The 19,940-nt window shown below is 37.7% G+C and overlaps 1 protein-coding gene across 8 annotated transcripts in view; it reads right to left on the minus strand.

The window, feature by feature from the left end:
• NCOA1 (nuclear receptor coactivator 1) overlaps nt 1-19,940 on the minus strand; it is a 262,175-nt gene that overhangs the window by 183,475 nt on the left and 58,760 nt on the right. For 5 of the 8 annotated variants that reach the window (XM_033425290.2, XM_004268089.4, XM_033425291.2 and 2 more), the window contains one exon: nt 14,440-14,566. The exons of 1 other annotated variant lie outside the window; for it this stretch is intronic. The gene's annotated coding sequence lies outside the window, so the exon portion shown is untranslated. Of the gene's footprint in view, nt 1-14,430; nt 14,595-19,940 lie in introns of those variants that run through there. 2 more of the 8 variants (XM_049695688.1, XM_004268088.4) reach the window with 2 other exon arrangements.

Below are 19,940 nucleotides of genomic sequence, written 5' to 3' on the forward strand. Positions count from 1 at the left end.
ACCTGATAAAATTAAAGGTAATAGCAAATTGAAATAGCTGAGAAAAAGTAAGTAAAAATAGGTCTTAATTCAGTTGAAAGTAAGAGTGTTAAGAACTTATTAAAACTATGTAGTACCTAAACAAGATTCAGAATACCATAATTCTTGATCAACCACCCTACCACTGCAGTAGGTTCCAGAGAATGAAAGTGAGAAGGGATGTACCAAAATTGCCTGTTTATTATTATCAAAGGGTTTGGACCATAGGCAACTAGGGACTCCTCTGCCTCAGTTACAGTTAAGCCTAACACCTGAAACACTGAGAACAAGCCAAATGATTTCCTGGCTTCTTTTATTTAGGTCCACATCTTAACCCACAGAAAAGAAGGAAAAGATAATCGAGTACTTCTACAAACAGCCATGATGGAGTAACAGGGATCTGATTAATCCTTCTGGTTATACAACCAAACTGGATAAAATAAACAACAGCTTTCAGATATTGGACAACAGTCAAAGCAGGAGTGGGATCCCTGAGAAAAGGGGAAAAAAATTAGGTGAGACCTCCAACTGCCTCACTTTACACCCTTGAAGCAGTTTCCAGGATGCAGGGTAGGGAGGGAGGACTTCAACAGAGCCTGGCAGTCTCAGAGAGTTGAGACAGACTGACAATGTTCAGGGAAGCCAAAGCAGCCAGAATCTGGTTAAAGCGTACCAGAGAGAAGGGACCTGCAGACACAGAGCTCTGGAAATCTGTAGAGGTCTCCCCTCAAGTCTCTGACAGGTCATCTGCGAGAGGAAACTACCTAACGTTGGGGAAAGGACCAATGAAAAACAAATAGGTCAAAGAAGTCCCAAAACTCATACAAGGGTAGAGATAATTTGTATTCCCACCAAGTAGAGTGAAAAGACCTCATAATGATAGGGATAGAATAGGATAGTTATACAGGTAGTTGTAGAAGTCCCACTAAGGGACTATAGATAGAGAGGGAAACCTAGGAAACTTTGGGAGACCACTGTTAAGTTAATGATCGTTCAAGAAAGCTATTGGAACGTCGTGGAATGAAGCAGGCTTGCTTAACTATAAAGCCATAAATAAAAGCACAAGATATGCCCCAGGCCATTAGGTGGAAGAAAAATGTCACCACCCTTCTACTGACTTGAATAAGTGCTATGATAATCCTAGTTTGACCTCATAGGGTGAGACACTCTCCTGACTGATACGAAGAAGGAACTAGTGATGTAAGCCCCATGTCTACTCGAAGAAGGCAGTCTTTTCCCCTCCCCCTTTCCTTTGACTATAAAATTGTAGCCCACTTAATCCTCAGGGCAGAGCTCCCTTGCCTGCCTGCTTGCATCTCTTACAAGCGTCCTATATTAATAAATCTACTTCTTGCCTATCACTTTGCCTCTCGCGGAATTCCTTCAGCGCTAAGACATAAGGAACGTGAGTCTCAGTAAGTCCAGACACCAGGTGAGTGACTCTAATTAAAAGACCGTGGGTTGGAGTCCCAAACAGAGTTTTGGCCTGGTTCAAGTCCTGGCCGCGTGCATTCAAATCCCTGCTGCATGTGTTCAAGTCCCAGTCTGAGTTACACGGTTTTAATAATACATGAAACATTAAGTAAAGTCCTCAAAAAGTAGCAACTCTAAATTAGCTCAAGGAAATAAGGATGCCCAGGACCCACCCTACCAAAGCTTCCTCAAAACAAAGTGAATCTCAAAAAAACATCAAAGTGATTTCAAAAAGTTTAACTGCATGCCAAATTTAGACCAACATTACTTAAAGGAATACAACAAAATCCAACACCCAGCAACATAAAATTCACAATGACATCCAATGAAAATTTACAAGGCATATAAACTAAAAGGAAAATATGACCTACAACCAAGAGACTAACAGATCAATAAAAACAGACACAGAACTAACAGATAGACAGAACTAAGCGGACAAAGTTATTAAAAGAACTACTATATATATGCTCAACATGCTCAAGAAGGCAGAGAAAGACATGGTGATGTTTAGGTGAGAAGGGCAAGATTTTTTTCAAGCCCAAATGAAATTTCTAGAAATAAAAAACACAAGATCTGAAATGAAAAATACACTGGATGGGATTAATAGCAGATTGGACAATTAATCTGAAAACACACAATAGAAAATATCCAAAATGAAGCACAAAAAGAAAAAACAGAAAGGGAGAAAGGGAGGAAGGAAGGAAGGAGGGTGGGAGGGAGAAAGGAAAAGAAGGGGAACACCAATAATTTGTAGCAATACATCAAACTAATATACATGTAATTGGGGTCTAAAAGCTAGAGGGAAGAAGGTGATAGAAAAAAATATGTAGAGAAATAATAGGCAAATGTTTTTCAAGCCATAAACCCACAGAACAAAGAGGCTCAACAGAATACAGGAAAGATAAACAAAGAAAACCACACTTAGAAATATCATAATCAAACTGTTGAAAACCACTGATTAAGAAAAAATGTTAAAAGTTGACAGAGGTAAGGAAAAAGACTCATTATGTACAGAAAAAGACTTCTCATTGGAAACTATGCAAATGAGAAGTCAGTGTAGTGACACTGCTAAGTACTGGAAGAAAAAAAGTCAACTTAAAATTCTATATCCAGGGTTTCCCTGGTGGCGCAGTGGACAGGAATCCACCTGCCAATGCAGGGGACACGGGTTCAAGCCCTGTTCCAGGAAGATCCCACATGCCACAGAGCAACTAAGCCCGTGCTCCACAACTGCTGAGCCTGCGCTCTAGAGCCCGAGAGCCACAACTACTGCAGCCCGCACCGCTGGAGCCCCTGCTCCGCAACAAGAGAAGCCACCGCAATGAGAAACCCATGCACCACAATGAAGAGTGGCCCCCGCTCACTGCAACTAGAGAAAGCCCATGTGCAGCAACAAAGACCCAACTCAGCATAAATAAATAAATAAATAATTCTATATCCAGTTAAAATATATTTCCAAATGACTATGGAAATGTTTTTAGACAAAGGCTGAGAAAAATCCATTATAAGGCATGCACCTTTTTTTTTTTTTTTTTTTTGCGGTACGCGGGCCTCTCACTGCTGTGGCCTCTCCCGTTGCAGAGCACAGGCTCCGGACACGCAGGCTCAGAGGCCATGGCTCACGGGCCCAGCTCCTCCAAGGCATGTGATATCCTCCCGGACCGGGGCACGAACCCGCGTCCCCTGCATCGGCAGACGGACTCTCAACCACTGCGCCACCAGGGAAGCCCCTGCACACCTTTTTAAAGAAATGTTCTTTAGGCAGAAGGAAAAGAATATCAGATCAAAACTTGGATCTACATGAATATCAGATCAAAATGTGCATCTACACAAAGGAATGAGGAGTACTAGTAACACTAGTAAATATATTAATAGATATAAAAGACATCTTCGGGCCTTCCCAGGTGGCGCAGTGGTTGAGAGTCCGCCTGCCGATGCAGGGGACGCGGGTTCGTGCCCCGGTCCGGGAAGATCCCACATGCCGCGGAGCGGCTGGGCCCGTGAGCCATGGCCGCTGAGCCTGAGCGTCCGGAGCCTGTGCTCTGCAACGGGAGAGGCCACAACAGCAAGAAGCCCGTGTACCGCAAAAAAAAAAAAAAAAGACATCTTTGTCTAAGGTTTTAACTTCTGGATTTGCTTTTTTTTTTTCCTCAATTGTCTTAATTTCAAAAAAAATCTGTGCTTACAGTAGAAACTAAAAAACTAATCCTCTGAAAGAATCTCACTCCCATGAAGTAACCATTGTGAAGATATTTATAACATTAATTGGGCATATTTCCATCTTTTTATAATCTCCAGAACTATTTCTCACCATAGGAATTATATATTCCTTGAAAGCTAGAAAAGACTCACTGGCAAAACAATCTGGCCCCAGAACCAATTTTTTGAGAAAATTACTCGAACTTTTCTTCCATAGTTTTCTGGGTTGCCCAGATTTTCTTCTTCTTAAAGTAGTTTGGGCATTTAATTCATTTCAGAGAGATTTCAAATAAATTGGCTTATGGTTACTAAATAGAACTCTCTTATAATTCTAAAAATCTCTTTTCTGCTTTTATGTCCTGTTTATTCTTCCTTACTTTGGTTTTCTATCTTTTCCTTGATAAAATCAGTCAGATATTTACTTTTGTTTTTTTGTTTTTTTTTTTTAAACATCTTTATTGGAGTATAATTGCTTTACAACGGTATGTTAGTTTCAGCTTCACAACAAAATGAATCAGTTATATATATACATATGTTCCCATATCTCTTCCTGCTTGCGTCTCCCTCCCTCCCACCCTCCCTATCCCACCCCTCCAGGCGGTCACAAAGCACCGAGCTGATCTCCCTGTGCTATGCGGCTGCTTCCCACTAGCTATCTACCTTACGTTTGGTAGTGTATATAGCGAGAGAGAGGCATGGACATATATACATTTACTTTGTTTTTTAACCTTAAGAAGTAGCTCTTAGATTTTTTTTAATTCTACAGTTTGTTTTTCAGTTCATCTGTTTCTGCTTTTATCTTATTTATATCCTCCCTTTCTCCCAGGCACTAATTTTGTTGGTTTTATTTGTTGTTTTACTAAAATCTGAGGTTGAGTACATTTCTTTTTCAAAAATCAATTTTCTAAGGTCAATATCAGTCTTTGCCTGAGTCTGTATTTAGTTTGCTATATAATCAGTTATTGTATACTTGATCTCCTGGTTGATTCAATATGATTTAAGAACATTTTCTGTTTGATTTTTCCAAGTGGTTGGAGTAGCACATTTTAAACTTCTGTTATAGTGAGAGATTGGACATGTCTAGTTTTAGCTTTTCTGGAGTTTACTGACGTTTTCCTTGTGGCTTAACCTAATTTTTTTTTTTTAATGTTGCATAGTCAACTGGAAAAGTATACTTAATCCGAAATTTAAATGGAAGCTTTATAAGTAACTAAATAAACCACGTTACAAGCAATACAGGTCTTACACTATACTTCAGGCTTTCAATTTTTACTAGCAGGAAACGCATCCATATATGAAGAGTAAGGTCAGATGTTCTCAATCTTACACCTAACCTAATTTTAGTTTACACTGCTAGACCTGTAATAGGCAGAGTGTTTTTTAATAATATAAGGAATTTCTAATTCTAAGCAATGTCCAAAAATTCTCGAAAATATTAATAGCTATTTAAATTCACTTCCATGTTCATTTTTAATTGAAATAGGAGGTTAAAGTGATAAAAATACTTGAAAGTCACTCCATATCAAACACCATTTCAAAACCAATAAGGCATCCCTCCTTAAAACAGTAAAATGTGATTTGACTAGCATGATAGAGCTATGACTTTTCTTGTATGAGACACTACACTCCAACTAATAATTAGTGACTACAATAACTTTTCAGGAGCCCTATCATATCATAAAATTATACTGAACTAGCAAAATCCCTAAATCCCTGGTTTTCCCAAATCCACGCTTTTGCAGCTTGTTTAAACTAGAATTCACTTTCCTTTTCAATTCTGATTAAAAATCAGTTTCTGAACTCAAGCTTTTGGTTTCACTCCAAGATGAAGAGATGGAGGAATCCTGGCTCTCCTGTGAGTTAATTTCAAAGTACACCTTATTAAGATTCATTTTCCTCCTACAAAAAAAATTTTTTTTGGTGTTTTATTTTGCTATGCAGAGTTTTTTATTTGCATATGTATATATGTAATAACAGTTTACACTTCACAGGGTTACTGGGATAGTATCTGAAAATATATATTTAAGTATCTATCACATTGCCTGCTGCATAGTAAACACTAAATATTAGCTATTATTATTATTATTATTACATTTTTGTTTTCTCCTATCAGCTTTCTTTTCTCTTAAATTCACTGATCCCATACTCTGTAACTGACCACTTTAGCTATGCCTCCTCATTTAAGATCATCTTCAGAACAATAAATGGTTCAAGGCCTTTACCAACTAACTGATGACAGATGTTAAACTGAGCACCTCTCAACTGTGCTTAATCTTGCATATCACCTTTTGGTTTCCATAGCATCCAGGTGTAGTTTGGAGAGTATTTCATCTTTCCACTCAAAGCTTTCAGGATCGGATAGAAGAGTGAGTTTCCACCACACACATTTATTTTATTCTTCAAAAAATATGTTTTATTTCTTACCAATAAACTAGTCCATAAAAGCAAAACAGTCAAGTAACTGGTTATTCAATTTCAATAGTTGTGCCATTCAATAATTATATTGAATAATTATATTCTGTCATTTAGAAAATGGAAGAAATTCTTGTGCCTCTACAACCTTCAGTTTCCAAATAGTTTAATATAATTTCCAAAAATACCATTAAAGATATGTTAAAAGGTTGTTTCAGTTTATTGCTATACAAAATAACAAGCACATGGGATGGAGGGAGCAAGGCAGTGAAGGACAGAAAAATAGCACAGCTTTCAACTAGCTACACCGAGTTTTCAGATGGTCACCTTCCACAAACTTCAGGAAAAGGTTATCTGTAATTATGAACAATCTCTTTCTCTTGAGGGTGAAACCAAAAATTGTCCTCCTTACTGAGGCGTATATGCCTCCTTTCATGAAGCTTAGCTATCTTACAACATCATAATGTATTTTGCTGCTGGCCAAAGAGAAATGTAAATATCCCATGGAGTTGGGACAAGTTACATTTTCCCCTAAATTGTTCCTACCTCACTCCCTAGTAGAGAAGTATTATTTTGGCATCCAACTCTCTCGGTAATCTTTCTCAAACTGAGAGACTATTATAAGCAAGTGCCTTACAGAGAACACAAAGATACTCATTAAACCACCACAGCACATTATCATCAGTTTTTCCCCCACATCCCAGGCCTCGGGCTTCTTAAAGTAACTACGCCATATTCGCCTCTCCCCATTTAAAAAATTAATTAAAGAAATAAGAACAATTTTTAAAACAAAACTGTGAAGTAGCTTTCTCTTAAACCAAAAGGCATATTTACTAGATATATGTTATGTGCTGGACAGTGTGCTAAGTGCTTCCCCTGATTTTATCTCAGGAACCCATGTAAAGTCAAATGAGAAGTAATTGTATGACAGGTGTGGGGGTGTCGGGGGAAGAAGATCAAAGAGTCACAGAGAAATTCAGCAAATAGGACCAATGGAATCAACAAGTAACTCAAAGTCAAACGGACCAGGAATAGGCTGCTTGCAGATCGGGAGATAAATCTAATTTTGAAAAAAAAAACTAGAAGCTGTTACTATACACTTTATTCTACTTTTTTTAATTGAAGTATAATTGATTTACAATGTTGTGTTAGTTTCAGGGGTACAGCAAAGTGATTCAGAGATATATATATATATATATATATATATATATATATAAAAAATATGTATTCTGAATATAAAATACATATATTTTATATACAATAGTGTGTATCTGTTAATCCCAAACTCCTAATTTATCCCCCACCCCACTTTTCCCCTTTGGTAACCGTAAGATTGTTTTCTATGTCTGTGAGTCTATTTCTGTTTTGTAAATAAGTTCATTTGTATCGTTTTTTTTTTTAGATTCCACATATAAGTGATATCATATTTGTCTTTGTCTGACTTACTTCACTTAGTGTGATAATCTCTAGATGCATCCCTGTTGCTGCAAATGGCATTATTTCATTCTTTTTTTATGGCTGAGTGGTAGTCCAATGTATATATGTACCACACCTTCTTTATCCATTCCTCTCTAGATAGAAATGTAGGTTGCTTCCATGTCTTGGCAACTTTAAATAGCGATACACTTTATTCTTTGGCTTCTAGCTTCATACTAAGTCAATTCTTAGTTTCTTGGTGAGTACCTTGTATTTATAAAGGAGTAAATTTGACTGGACTCTGGATTCACTAAATATTAAGACAACTTCCAAAATCAAAATTACAAATGAAAACTGGTATTTAAAAGTTTAAATTCTAGCCAGTACACTAAAACAAACAAAAGAAATAAAGGGTACAAGGATTAGAGTGAAGGGGTTAAAAATAAAGCTTATAAGGAGATATAAAAACCAGAGAAGCGGGCTTCCCTGGTGGCTCAGTGGTTGAGAGTCCGCCTGCCGATGCAGGGGACACGGGTTCGTGCCCCGGTCCGGGAAGACCCCACGTGCCGCAGAGCGGCTGGGCCCGTGAGCCATGGCCGCTGGGCCTGCGTGTCCGGAGCCTGTGCTCCACAACGGGAGAGGCCACAGCAGTGAGAGGCCCGCGTACCGCAAAAACAAACAAACAAACAGAGAAGCACAGACTCTAGGGCTAGAATGCCTGGATTCAAATCCCAGCTCTGCCACATACCAGCTACACAACGTTGGGCAAGTTAATGTCTATTTCACTGGAGCTCTTCCTTGCAAGGACCTAATGGGTTAATACGCATAGGTGCTTAAAATAGAGCCTGGTAAACAGTAAGCACTATATAGTAAAACTGTCATTTGTGTACAATATGGTTTTGTGTATATATATCCCAAAAGACTCAAGAAATTATTAGAAATAAAAATTCGGCAGGTTGCTAAATACACATAGTTCAATTGTATTCTTATAAGCCAAGAAAGAGAAAATGTAAATTTCTGGACCTTTTTCTTATGGAAATTTTCAAAAAAGCTTAGAGAATAATATCAAGAATTACACCACCACCACCCCACCCTCCAACACCACAAGTGCCTAGCTTAAACAAAGATCAACTCATGGCCAAGCTTGATTCATCCCCAGCCACAGCCTTCCCTCTATTCCTGATAATAAAGCAGATCCCAGACAAATCCTTGCATCCATCAACATTTCACTATGTATCTCTAAAAGATGACTCTTCTTCAATGTAACTACATGCTGTTATCTATCACACCTAAAAATTAACAATAATTTCTTAATATAAAATATCCAGTGTTCAAATTTCCCTGATTATTTTATAAATATTTATTTATTAAAATCTGGACCCAAATAAAGTCCAAACATTGCTATTAATTTCAGTTTTCTTCCTTCTTTTCTCTTGTTTTGTTCCTCACAATTTATTTGTTTAAAAAAAAACCAAGTTGTGTGTCCCAAAGACTTCCCCATAGTCTAGATTCTGCTGACTGCATCTCCATGGTATCATTTCACTTGTTTCCCTGTCTTCTATGTTTCCTGTAAATTGGTAATTGGAGCTACAGGCTTGATCAGATTTAGATTCAAATTCAATTTTTTTGGCAACGATACTTCACAGAAAGGATCGTGAACTTTCATTAAGAGAAACCTAATGTCCAACTGTCCCTCCTCCTGTGATGTTAGCAGCCACTGATGATCTTTGCTTACGTCCTGGAATTCATTATGAAATGGTAATGTTCTATTTATCACCCCTTAACTGTAAATAGAATACTACTAACTAGAATACACCTGAGAAAAGAAACTTCCTCTCCTCAACTACTGGTCACATTCAGGTATAGTTGGTTTCTTAGCATACTCCAAAGAAAATGAATGAGTTCTTTAAAGTATCATCATGAACTCATCAGTTTAAACATATTGGATGTGATTGATTATATATTGTAGTTATACTTACTAATGCTCAAATTGTCTCATCTTTGGCCAGACAGAGCCCATTCAATTAAGCACCTTCATTGTTTTGCCACCCCCTATGATAGCTTCCTTGCAAGATGTTCAAGGCCCCAGCTCTGGAACCAGCTTTAACCATAAGCTGCTTTCCATTTCAACTAGCTCCTTTCTTATTCTTTATTTCTACTAAACTAAAAATGCCTAATTCTTAATTATAAATCAACTGTGTTATATTGAATACATTCTGGATATTATGATTGAACATGGACCCAGAAATTATAGAAATATTTCCTTCTCAAGTCTACTTTCAGCATTCCATTCAATGTCCAAAAAAGAGCATATCCCACTCAAAACTGGATGTTAAATGCTTCAATTTGAGAGACTGGAGCAACAAGATTCCTAATATATTCTCTGCCGGCATTTTGGCTCTGGAAAGTATTTCTTCATGTTCTATTTCAAAATTTAGATGTGGTTTTTAAACATGTACAATAAAAATTCACTGGTTGTTTTTTCTTTGATAACCCAATAAAATCATCAAGTGTGGGGATATGGTCAAACTCTTAGATAAGAATTATTTTGCATCATAATTCAGACTTTTATAAAATTCTTATACCTCATCCTTAACATTGAAACTCATGATACTGTGAATATGAAGTTATAAGTTCTGACTATTTGAAAAAGTAGATGTAAGTTTATGCCTCCTTGAAATCATAGAAATGGCATTATCAGTGGTAAAGAAACATTCTTCTTATTTTACTAAAAAGCAAATTAACAAACATGTAAAGCCCTGTCACCCTACACAGCTAGCATACATCGCTGTGGAAAAGCAGGATCCTATATTTGCTGACCATTTCTTCCCAAAATCCTAAAAAGACACGGTGTTAGTGGCCAAAAATTGCTTACATCCACAATTTTTACTGGTTTTTTTCAACATTAAATCACAACCAGAAATCACATTACTAAATGCCAAACTTTTTCCTCTGGAAAAAAGCAGGATATAAATTTATATCTTGGTGCAATTTCTTTTATTCACAGACCAAGTGCACCCTCTCCTACAGCTAAAGTTGTTGGGTTTTGATCAGAGGAGCCAATGCAACTTTTCCAGACAACAATGGCTTTAAAAAACTAACCAACCACCACCACCACCAACAACAACAACAATAAAACAAAATATCAACAAAAAAACTCTTCTGTTAGTGTGGATTTCTCAGTGATTAAACAGTAACTCATCTCTATGAAGTGCTGGTATGTCCTCAGCACATCAGTGCTTTCATCCAACTGAAAAACAAAAAATTCTGCTAGCATGCACATGACAGTAATTGCTTTTCCAGATGGTATGCCTTTGATAAGGGATTTTTGCCAAAAGCTCATTTTACTTTCTCTCCAAGCATAATATTTGTCGTTAAGTTTGAAACTGGTTTGACAAGCTTCTCAGTAGTAGTGTGAGTTGACCTGTTTTTTGCTAGGAGAAGGATAACTGTGAATGATACTTCAGTAGTGTGGTCTTCTCTATCTTTAGCAATAATGTGCATTAATCTAACACTGAAAAGCATTTTATATAATTTTATACACTTTTTTCATTTTTCATCAAAAGTCTAAAAAGTAACTATTAAAGAAAAGGAAACTAAGACAAATATTAATTCAATTCCTCAGGGTAGCATGAAAGTAGAAGAGCCAAAGCTTGTGCTCTTTCCATCACACCACAGAGAAAATCATGGTGGCAAGGGAATACCTATTCCCTCAATTATACCTTGTTGAAATGTTTTCAAATGTTTTTGTGAGTCCAAACAAAATATTTTTAAAAGGTACTGTTTTAACTTAATGTAAACTATAATCCAAGACATCACCTTACAAATGTTCTAGGGCTGTAACTCGTACTGATTTTGTTTTGTTTTAATCCCCCTTCCCAAAAAAACAAAATCCCACTATCTCAAAATCTTAAAATCTTCTCAAAAAAATTTTAAGAAAATATTGTCAAAAAAAAAGAGGGCTTCCCTGGTGGCACAGTGGTTGAGAGTCCGCCTGCCGATGCAGGGGACGCGGGTTCGTGCCCCGGTCCGGGAAGATCCCACGTGCCGCAAAGCGGCTGGGCCCGTGAGCCATGGCCGCCGAGGCTGCGCGTCTGGAGCCTGTGCTCCACAATGGGAGAGGCCACAACAGTGAGAGGCCCGCGTACAGCAAAAAAAAAAAAAGAAGGAAAGAAAATATTGTCAAAATGTATTATATAAAACTTCTGAGCACAAGTTTGTGAAATTTTTACTTCATTTTTGAAAGGGAAAATGACAAATATTAGTTTGCAAATGCGCGGGGCAATATAAGAAATTGATGAATAGAAATCCCTAATTTAAGGATTTAAGCAACCTAATTTGGTTATATGGCACTTTCACAAGTAGAACCATAGATGGGTGACAACCACAACCAATTAGTCACCAAATTCAATTGATCAGAATTTCCTACTCTCTTTTTGTTGACATCTGAATACAGAACTTAACTATATTACTTAGAAAGGAATACTAACCTATGATTTTTATGTGCTCATTTCATAATTGCTTTTTTTTCTTTTTAATTATTTTATTTTTGGCTGCATTGGGTCTTCATTGCTGCGCATGGGCTTTCTCTAGTTGCGGCAAGCGGGGGCTACTCTTTGTGGTGCATGGGCTTCTCATTGCGGTGGCTCCTCGTGTTGCGGAGCACGGGCTCTAGGTGCGCGGACTTCAGTAGTTGTGGCGCAAGGGCTTAGTTGCTCTGCAGCATGTGGGATCTTCCTGGACCAGGGCTCGAACCCGTGTCCCCTGCATTGGCAGACAGATTCTTAACCACTGCGCTACCAGGGAAGTCCTCAAAATTGCTTTTAAATGGTTTTCAGATGAGAGTATTTAGCCTCCCTAGACCCAGAGTAAACATTCTGAGTGAAAGATGTCTTCAACTTCATTCATAATGAAGTTATAGAATAATTTATATCCTTCCACATATTTAGACTTACTCTTCGCAAAGCCTGAACATTCAACTAATGTTGTTAAATGAAAGTAAGAAGGAAAGATAGCTTTAAAAAATAAGGGAGGGGCTTCCCTAGTGGTCTAGTGGCTAAGAATCCGTCTTGCACTGCAGGGGATGCCAGGGAACTAAGATCCCACATGCCACGGGGCAACTAAGCCTGCGTGCCACAACTAAAGAGCCCGTGTGCCGCAACTACAGAGCCCACGAGCTCTGGAGCCCACGCACCACAACTAAGAGCCTGCACGCTGCAACAAAAGATCCCGCGTGCCGCAACTAAGACCTGACACAGCCAAAAAATAAAGTACATCCAAATTTTTTAAAAAGGAAAATGATTCTGGTAATAAGTCAAATTATATATTTAATATCATTACCATTTGATTCAAACTGACACCAAAAAATTTTTGAAAAGTACAATATACCTGCTAGCTGCCAGAGAAGTCTTAAAACTTCTCATCAAAACAACCTCTTTTTCATCTGCTATTTGACTCGAGGTAACTTTTCTTTGGCAAAAACTGCTCAATTTTACCACCACCTTCTAGAAAGTAATCCATTTATTTTAACTGAAGCAGTCTTAGGTTTTTCAATATGGATTCTTATATTTTAGAATTTACTGTTTTACATATTCTTCTTCCGAAACAGAATAAAATGAAATTTAAAATCCAAGTAATAAGTGATACATTTTTCTCAGATTTTCATCTTCTCTATAATCTAGCAAAATTAATTTACAAACCTCTATAATGTATACAGAGAACCAACCAACTCTGACTGTCCCTAAAAATAATTATCTTTCCATACTTTCTGCCTATTTGGAAAAATACAATTAACACGAAATTATTTTGTTTTTAAATAAACACCAAACTAACTGTACCCTCTTTGAAATTTATATGTATCTTAGAAAAATAGAGACCACTATGTTTTCTGTTGATACTATGTTTCCTTCGATTGTTTTCAATTGTCTTATGTAGTCTTTAAAGTGGACAGCCACCCAATGATTTGGAAGTATCATTTGACTCTTTAATTACACGCCTGGTTTTTCTGATCTAAGTGAAACTAACCCGTCAGATCCCCAAGGTCCTATAGAAACAGTCTACAGGGAGTATAAGTGACATTTCTTGGTGAATAGAAAACTCTTAACAGTAAGTTTAGGAAAACAGGAAAGAGAGGTTTCTAGATCAAACTAAAGGACAATCACTAAGATCTCTTGTATCATGTAAGCACAGTTGGTTAGAGTGCTGAATTCAATTGCTCATCTCAGAGGGTCATGACATAAATAAAATAATTATTAAATTGACATTTATTTATTCCAGTTCTTCTATACTGAGTGTTAATCTGCACTCAGTGTATTTCTTTATTTTTAATGAACATTTTGATATATTTTCTTACATTTGTGTTTCTTCTTTTTTTTAATAAATTTATTTATTTAGTTTTGGCTGCTTTAGTTCTTGCTGCGCGCAGCTTTCTCTAGTTGTGGCGCGCGGGCTTCTCATTGCAGTGGCTTCTCTTGTTGCGGAGCATGGGCTCTAGGCGCGTGGGCTTCAGTAGCTGTGGCACGCGGGCTCATAGCTGTGGCTGGCAGGCTCTAAAATGCAGGCTCAGTAGTTGTGGCTCACGGGCTTAGTTGCTCTGCGGCATGTGGGATCTTCCTGGACCAGGGCTCGAACCCATGTCCCCTGCACTGGCAGGTGGATTCTTAACCACTGTGCCACCAGGGAAGTCCATTCTATTTCTTATAATTGACATGCTTTCCTAATTATAAGGATGACCTCCCTTTAAAATCTGAATCTCTTCTCAGATTTGGAGGAACGTGTGTGTGTGGGGGGGTGGCCTCTTCCCCAAAAGCTAACCATTCTAACATAAAAACTTTTAAACTTATGAAATCTATATAGATAGAAATCAGCATTATAAAATGACTGCCAAGGAGTCAAATTAAAGTAAAACTGTACCTCGAATACCTTAGAATAAGTAGAAGTTCTAAATGTCGGTGTCTTCATTTGGAAGCAAAAATTCTTACTGCCTGATCTTGCCTGATGGTCCTTGATTTTTATCATCAGAGTTGGTTCCAGTTACATCCCATTAGATCTAAAGTAGGAGAAAAGAGACATTTGTTCTACTGAAAACATTAGATTTTAGATACTGTGACACATCATTGTTTCCCTATAAGCATACAAAGATTCTTATACAGATGCTTTTGTTGTTCAAGAAATTCTAATTCCCATTCTTGTCCCTACCACAGATTTTAAAAACTGAAATTAAAGAATAAAGGTTAAGTAAGTAAACAAATATAAAGTTGATAAGCAGTAATTAGTTACTAGCTTTAAAAAGGTTCTGATCCCCAAAGGAGGTATGCAGCAAATTGGGCTTTGCATTGGTAATTCAAGGAGGCAAGAGACCTAAGCTACTGACTCACTCATCAGAGATGCTGAAGTCACCCCAGCAGCAGTGGCCTCAGTACCCAGTTTCAGGTAAAATGGAACAGTGGGAGGAAACAGGATTTCCAGCAGAAGATGCCTCTACGATAAAGAAGCACCCAATATGATGGCTATCATTCATTCCTGGGTCCTTGGCAGTAGGACGTGACAAATTGTGGACTTTCCTAAATTAATGGTAGTACTGTATCTTCCCATTCTACCTCAAAGCTAACCCCAAACAGTGGGACTGTGCAGACATCAGAGAATGCTTAAGAAATGTGAGCGCTACTGGCTTTCATTATTTAAAGCCTAACTGCTTTAGGTTTTACCACCCAGAGTTAAGTTTTCCACTAATATTCCCTTTAGATTACAAAGACACAGTGGATCAGGCTCCAGAGACGATCATTACACCACAGGTCAATTCAGGAATCTTGCTAGTTACTTCTACCTGTGGCTCCCATCCCTGTCACCCTTGGGCTTTATTCAAAACATAAACCATTGTGACTACCTTTTCTCTTGTCTTCATGCCCACAGTGTTCTCTTTGCTGTCTCAGTCACTGCATGTGTTCCCCAACTGCCGCCCTTCCTTCCAACCTTTTCCACAGGGACCTCTGGAAACCCCTTTTACATAGTAAAACAAAAGACCTCTACATCCTCAACCTTATCACTGAACACTACTTTCAACCACTGGGCTAAATCTGGCTCTTGGAAAAGAACCCTCTAGAGTGAAGACTAAGGCCATAGGAATCAACCTTGTCCACAGTAACATTTCCAGACCCTACCTCACAAGCAGTCCCATCCCTTCCCTCATGGTCATGCCATCTGGCTGTCCAACTCTCTTCTTGACTTTGTCGTTCAATATTCCACTCTATCTTTTCTAACCGGGGTCCAGTCTCAATCCCTTAGATGCACTCTACCTACACTCATCTTTCCAGTTCTGTGTTATCACCAATCTCAAAATCTTGGTTGTCACCCAAGCTATCAGTCCACCAAGTACGTTATTTTCTTTCTTCCACTTCACCACTCTCAAATTCCTAATCCTGGGTCAATTCAATCACCTGCTAGAGAAAAAACACACAACCACGTGGACTGATCCTGCTATAATATTAAGGTCTTCAAATTTAGTTAGACACTGAACGCTATCTATGTCATTAATCAGATCCTTCTCCCGTAACGCACACTGCCTTTGTTCCCAAGTGTGCAACTCTCCCTCTTCCAGCCCCACCTGGGGTAGAATGGGAAAGGAGTTTTATGTTTTCCTTAACCACTTATATTGTAAAAATACTATGTCTTTCATCTACTTTTAACATTTTCTCAGTCTATCGCTGGCTTTCAATACAAAAGTTTTTCTTTTCACGTGGCCAGATTTATCCATCAGTGCATTTTTCACTTCTTTTATTATTTCTTTGCTTAGGAATTTCTTGATAACAGATAAATACTCTGATTTTCACTTTTCTGTGGAATAAATTATTTGAATACTTCATTCCAAATGATGTATGGAAAGAGATTTAACTCTGAATTGACCTGTATTCCAAATTGCCAGTTTTCCTAACAACATTAAGTAATTAAGTAAACCACCCCTTGATTTATAAATTTCTTCTTATACATTTCATTTGTCTACAACATGGTTGATTTCTGGGCTATAACCTATTTACGTAATGTAATTATTGTTTCTTTATATGTTTTAATTTGTAATAAGAATATTCTTTGGTATTCTCATCTCCTGTTCTTCCTGACAATAGTTAGATACATTTTATCAGTTTCCAAGGATATGCCCAGTAGTTTCATGAGTAAGAAATTGTTCCCCAGTCCACTCTCAGCACTCTGTGTTTCTGTTATAGTTGCTGCCTAAACACAATGCTCCTTTCTGCTTTGAGGGATCATCCACATTGGGTCTAGACCCCAAACCTTTCTAATCATGCTAGAAAACCAGCCTTTCTATATATTTATTCATCTAGAGCCAGATTCATAAAACCTTGATCTTTGCAATTCTCCATGCTTTGTATTTACCTTTTCATCTGTAAAATCTGATTAATGTAAAATAAAGGTATCTCACACACAATTTTTATTTCATAGGCCAACATATTTTATCAGCTCTAAAGTATTTTTCAAATCTTCCTGTTATCTTTTAAGATTCACATAATGTTTATTAACTTTAACTTTTCTTAATATATACTACATTCACATGAATCAAAACTCAAAATGATGTAAAAAGGAACATAACATGTTTGAGAAGTCTCATTTGTATATCATCCACTTGCAGCTCACGTTGTCCTTGCTTACTACAGGTCACCACTTTTATTAGTTTCTTGTATGTATACCCTTCTAGTAATTCTTTATGCAAATACACTTAACTGCAAATATAATCTTATTCTTCCTGCCTTCTTACACAAAATATTCAGTTTTGCACCTTATTTTTTTTCACTCATTATATCCTGCAGATTTACCATGTTAGGATATGTTTTATCACTGTTTTTTAAAACTCCATGATATTTCATTGTGTGAATATATACTAGCTTGTGTAACCAAGCCCACAGTTCTAAGAAATTAGATTCTACAAATTTAAGTCTTATTTCTGAAAATAATTTAGTTCAAGAGCAATAACTGTACACAGGAAACTATGTGGTATGATTTCACAAATTTTTATTATATTAATAAATGTAAGTTCTCTTGTATATTTCTTTATCTCAAGTTTACTTTATGATCCTACCTAAAATCTATCAACCATAACAGCCATAAACTTTGAAGGTAGAAGGACAGTTCTCAGGTTGAGAGGTCTCGAATTCTGAAAGCTGCTCAACCTCAATGAAGGTTTCAACGGGTCTGCAAAAATGAAACACAGCTGTACAAGAAGCAAAGCAGTTGTACAATTCAAGAAATGTTCTATCCTACTTAGTGGGATCAGGAAAAGCTTCATGGAGGAAGTAGTCCCTTGGGTTCAATCCTAAATGACAAAGTGCTCAAGAGGCAAATGAAGGCAAGAGAAAACATTCAAGAGGGATCCGAATAAGCAGCAGTTTGAAATAGCAAACCCTGTCAAGAACTCTAAGTAGTTCCACTTCCACCTAGAATGCAGAAAGCCACAAAAGAATGTTTTCCCACCCTAGTGAGAAAAAGCCAGATTTATAAAATCAAAACTTCTCTTGAATCTAATAAAGAATTGAAGTCAGAAGGCAACCAAGTAATTTAAATACCAAAGAGGGACAAATTCCTCCAGGGAGAGGCTGTACACACAAACTGTTTTACCTTTGGCAGGTCATCAGAAGAAGTGGCCTCCATACACGTATGTAAGAAAAAAAAATCAGTTAAGATTTTAACAAATTCTTTAAGACCAAGTATGAACTACTATGTCAGTTAGGAATGGTTGAGAACCCCAGACACAAGGAGAGTTTACACTCAGTTGCAAGTTCTTCTACATGCCTCAACCAGATTCTCACAAGAAAGGTTAGAGGTAGGACAGGAAACCAGAGAAAGCCCTTCATCACTGAAGCAAGTGTGTACAAGGTGATGAGTACGGGCCTGAAGCTCTGCCTGCTTCCCCAACCTGTCCCCAACACAGAGCAAAAGCCTAGAGCCACTGGGGGAAGGACAGAAAACCCTCTCACCCCAGGGTCCAGGCAAAAGTCCACTGCTTCAGAGGAGAACAGAAGCAAAATGCCTCTCCCAGATGGGGAGAAAACACTCTTAAGCTCCCAGACACAGGCAAAGAAAGACACATTGATGCTATGAGAAAGTAGAGGCAAAAAAAACCCCTCTGCCACTGTAGGGGAGGGGGAGAGGAAAAAGTCTTGGGCAAAGGATCCTGCACCAATACCAACAGAGATGTACTACTACAAGGGAGGGAAAGGATATTTCTGCCCAAGACCAACCACAAATGTATGAGTGTTTGACCACCACAGGGAAGAGAAAGCAGGAAAGCTAAGAAAGTCCTACCACTGATACCCAGGAATGTAGGGCCTGACCAGGATTGAGTCTGCACCAGAACAAAACAGAACTTTGCCCTGTCCCACAAGCATAGCACTGGGTAACAAGCAACAATAATCTATCAGTGGGAGAAAAACAGTAACATGAAATCCCTCTGCAAACAGATGTGCAAAGACTGTTGAAAGATGAGGGTGATACAGGATCACAGAAAAATCCTGTAGTACCACATGCCACACTCTAAACACAAGGCAACAGCAGCCAAATGGAGAAATGTGAAGCCTGTGGTACACTGAAGGTAATGATGGCCACAAAATCCAAACCCACCTCACTTCAAGATTAGATCGACTCAACCTCTGACAAACACAGCCTGACAGAAGAGGATCACTTCAGTCTCTCCTATTCTTCTGTACATGATGATGAGCATTAAATCACAAACTATGAAGCATCCACAAAGGCAAGAAGAAATAATCCTTTGTCAAGAGATAAAGTAATCAACAGAATCAGGACTGATTCATTAACTGAAATTATCAAACATTCTAAAATAACTGTTAGATGATCTAGTAGACAAGATGGATAACATGCATAAAAAGATGGAAATTTTCAGCAGTGACATGGAAACTTTAAACAAGTAAGATAGAAAAGCTAGAAACAACAAAAGAAATTTTGTTTACATTAGAGAAGAAAAATTTCTTTGGCAGCCTCAACGGCAGCCTGGACACAGATTAGGAAAGACTCAGTGGACTTAAAGACAGGACAATAGAAATAATACAAAATGAAACCACAGTTTTAAAAAACTGAAGGAAAAATACAGTTCAGGGCATCCAAGAGCTGTGGAACTATATCAAAATGTATAACATCCATTTAATTGGAGCCCCAGGAGAAGAAAACAAAAATAATAAGATACAAGAAATACATAAAAAGATAATGGCCAAGAATTTTCCCAAATGAATCTAAGACAACAAACTAGAGAGCAAAAAATCCCAGAGAACCCCAATCATGATAAATACCAAAACACGCACACACAAACAAACATACACGGGTATATCATACTCAAACTGTAGAAAAACAAAGATAAAAATCTCTAAGACAGAGAAAAAAGAAAGACTAGATACAAATAACAA

The sequence above is a fragment of the Orcinus orca genome, chromosome 13 (assembly GCF_937001465.1).
Source record: "Orcinus orca chromosome 13, mOrcOrc1.1, whole genome shotgun sequence".
Classification (NCBI taxonomy): Eukaryota; Metazoa; Chordata; class Mammalia; order Artiodactyla; family Delphinidae; genus Orcinus; species Orcinus orca.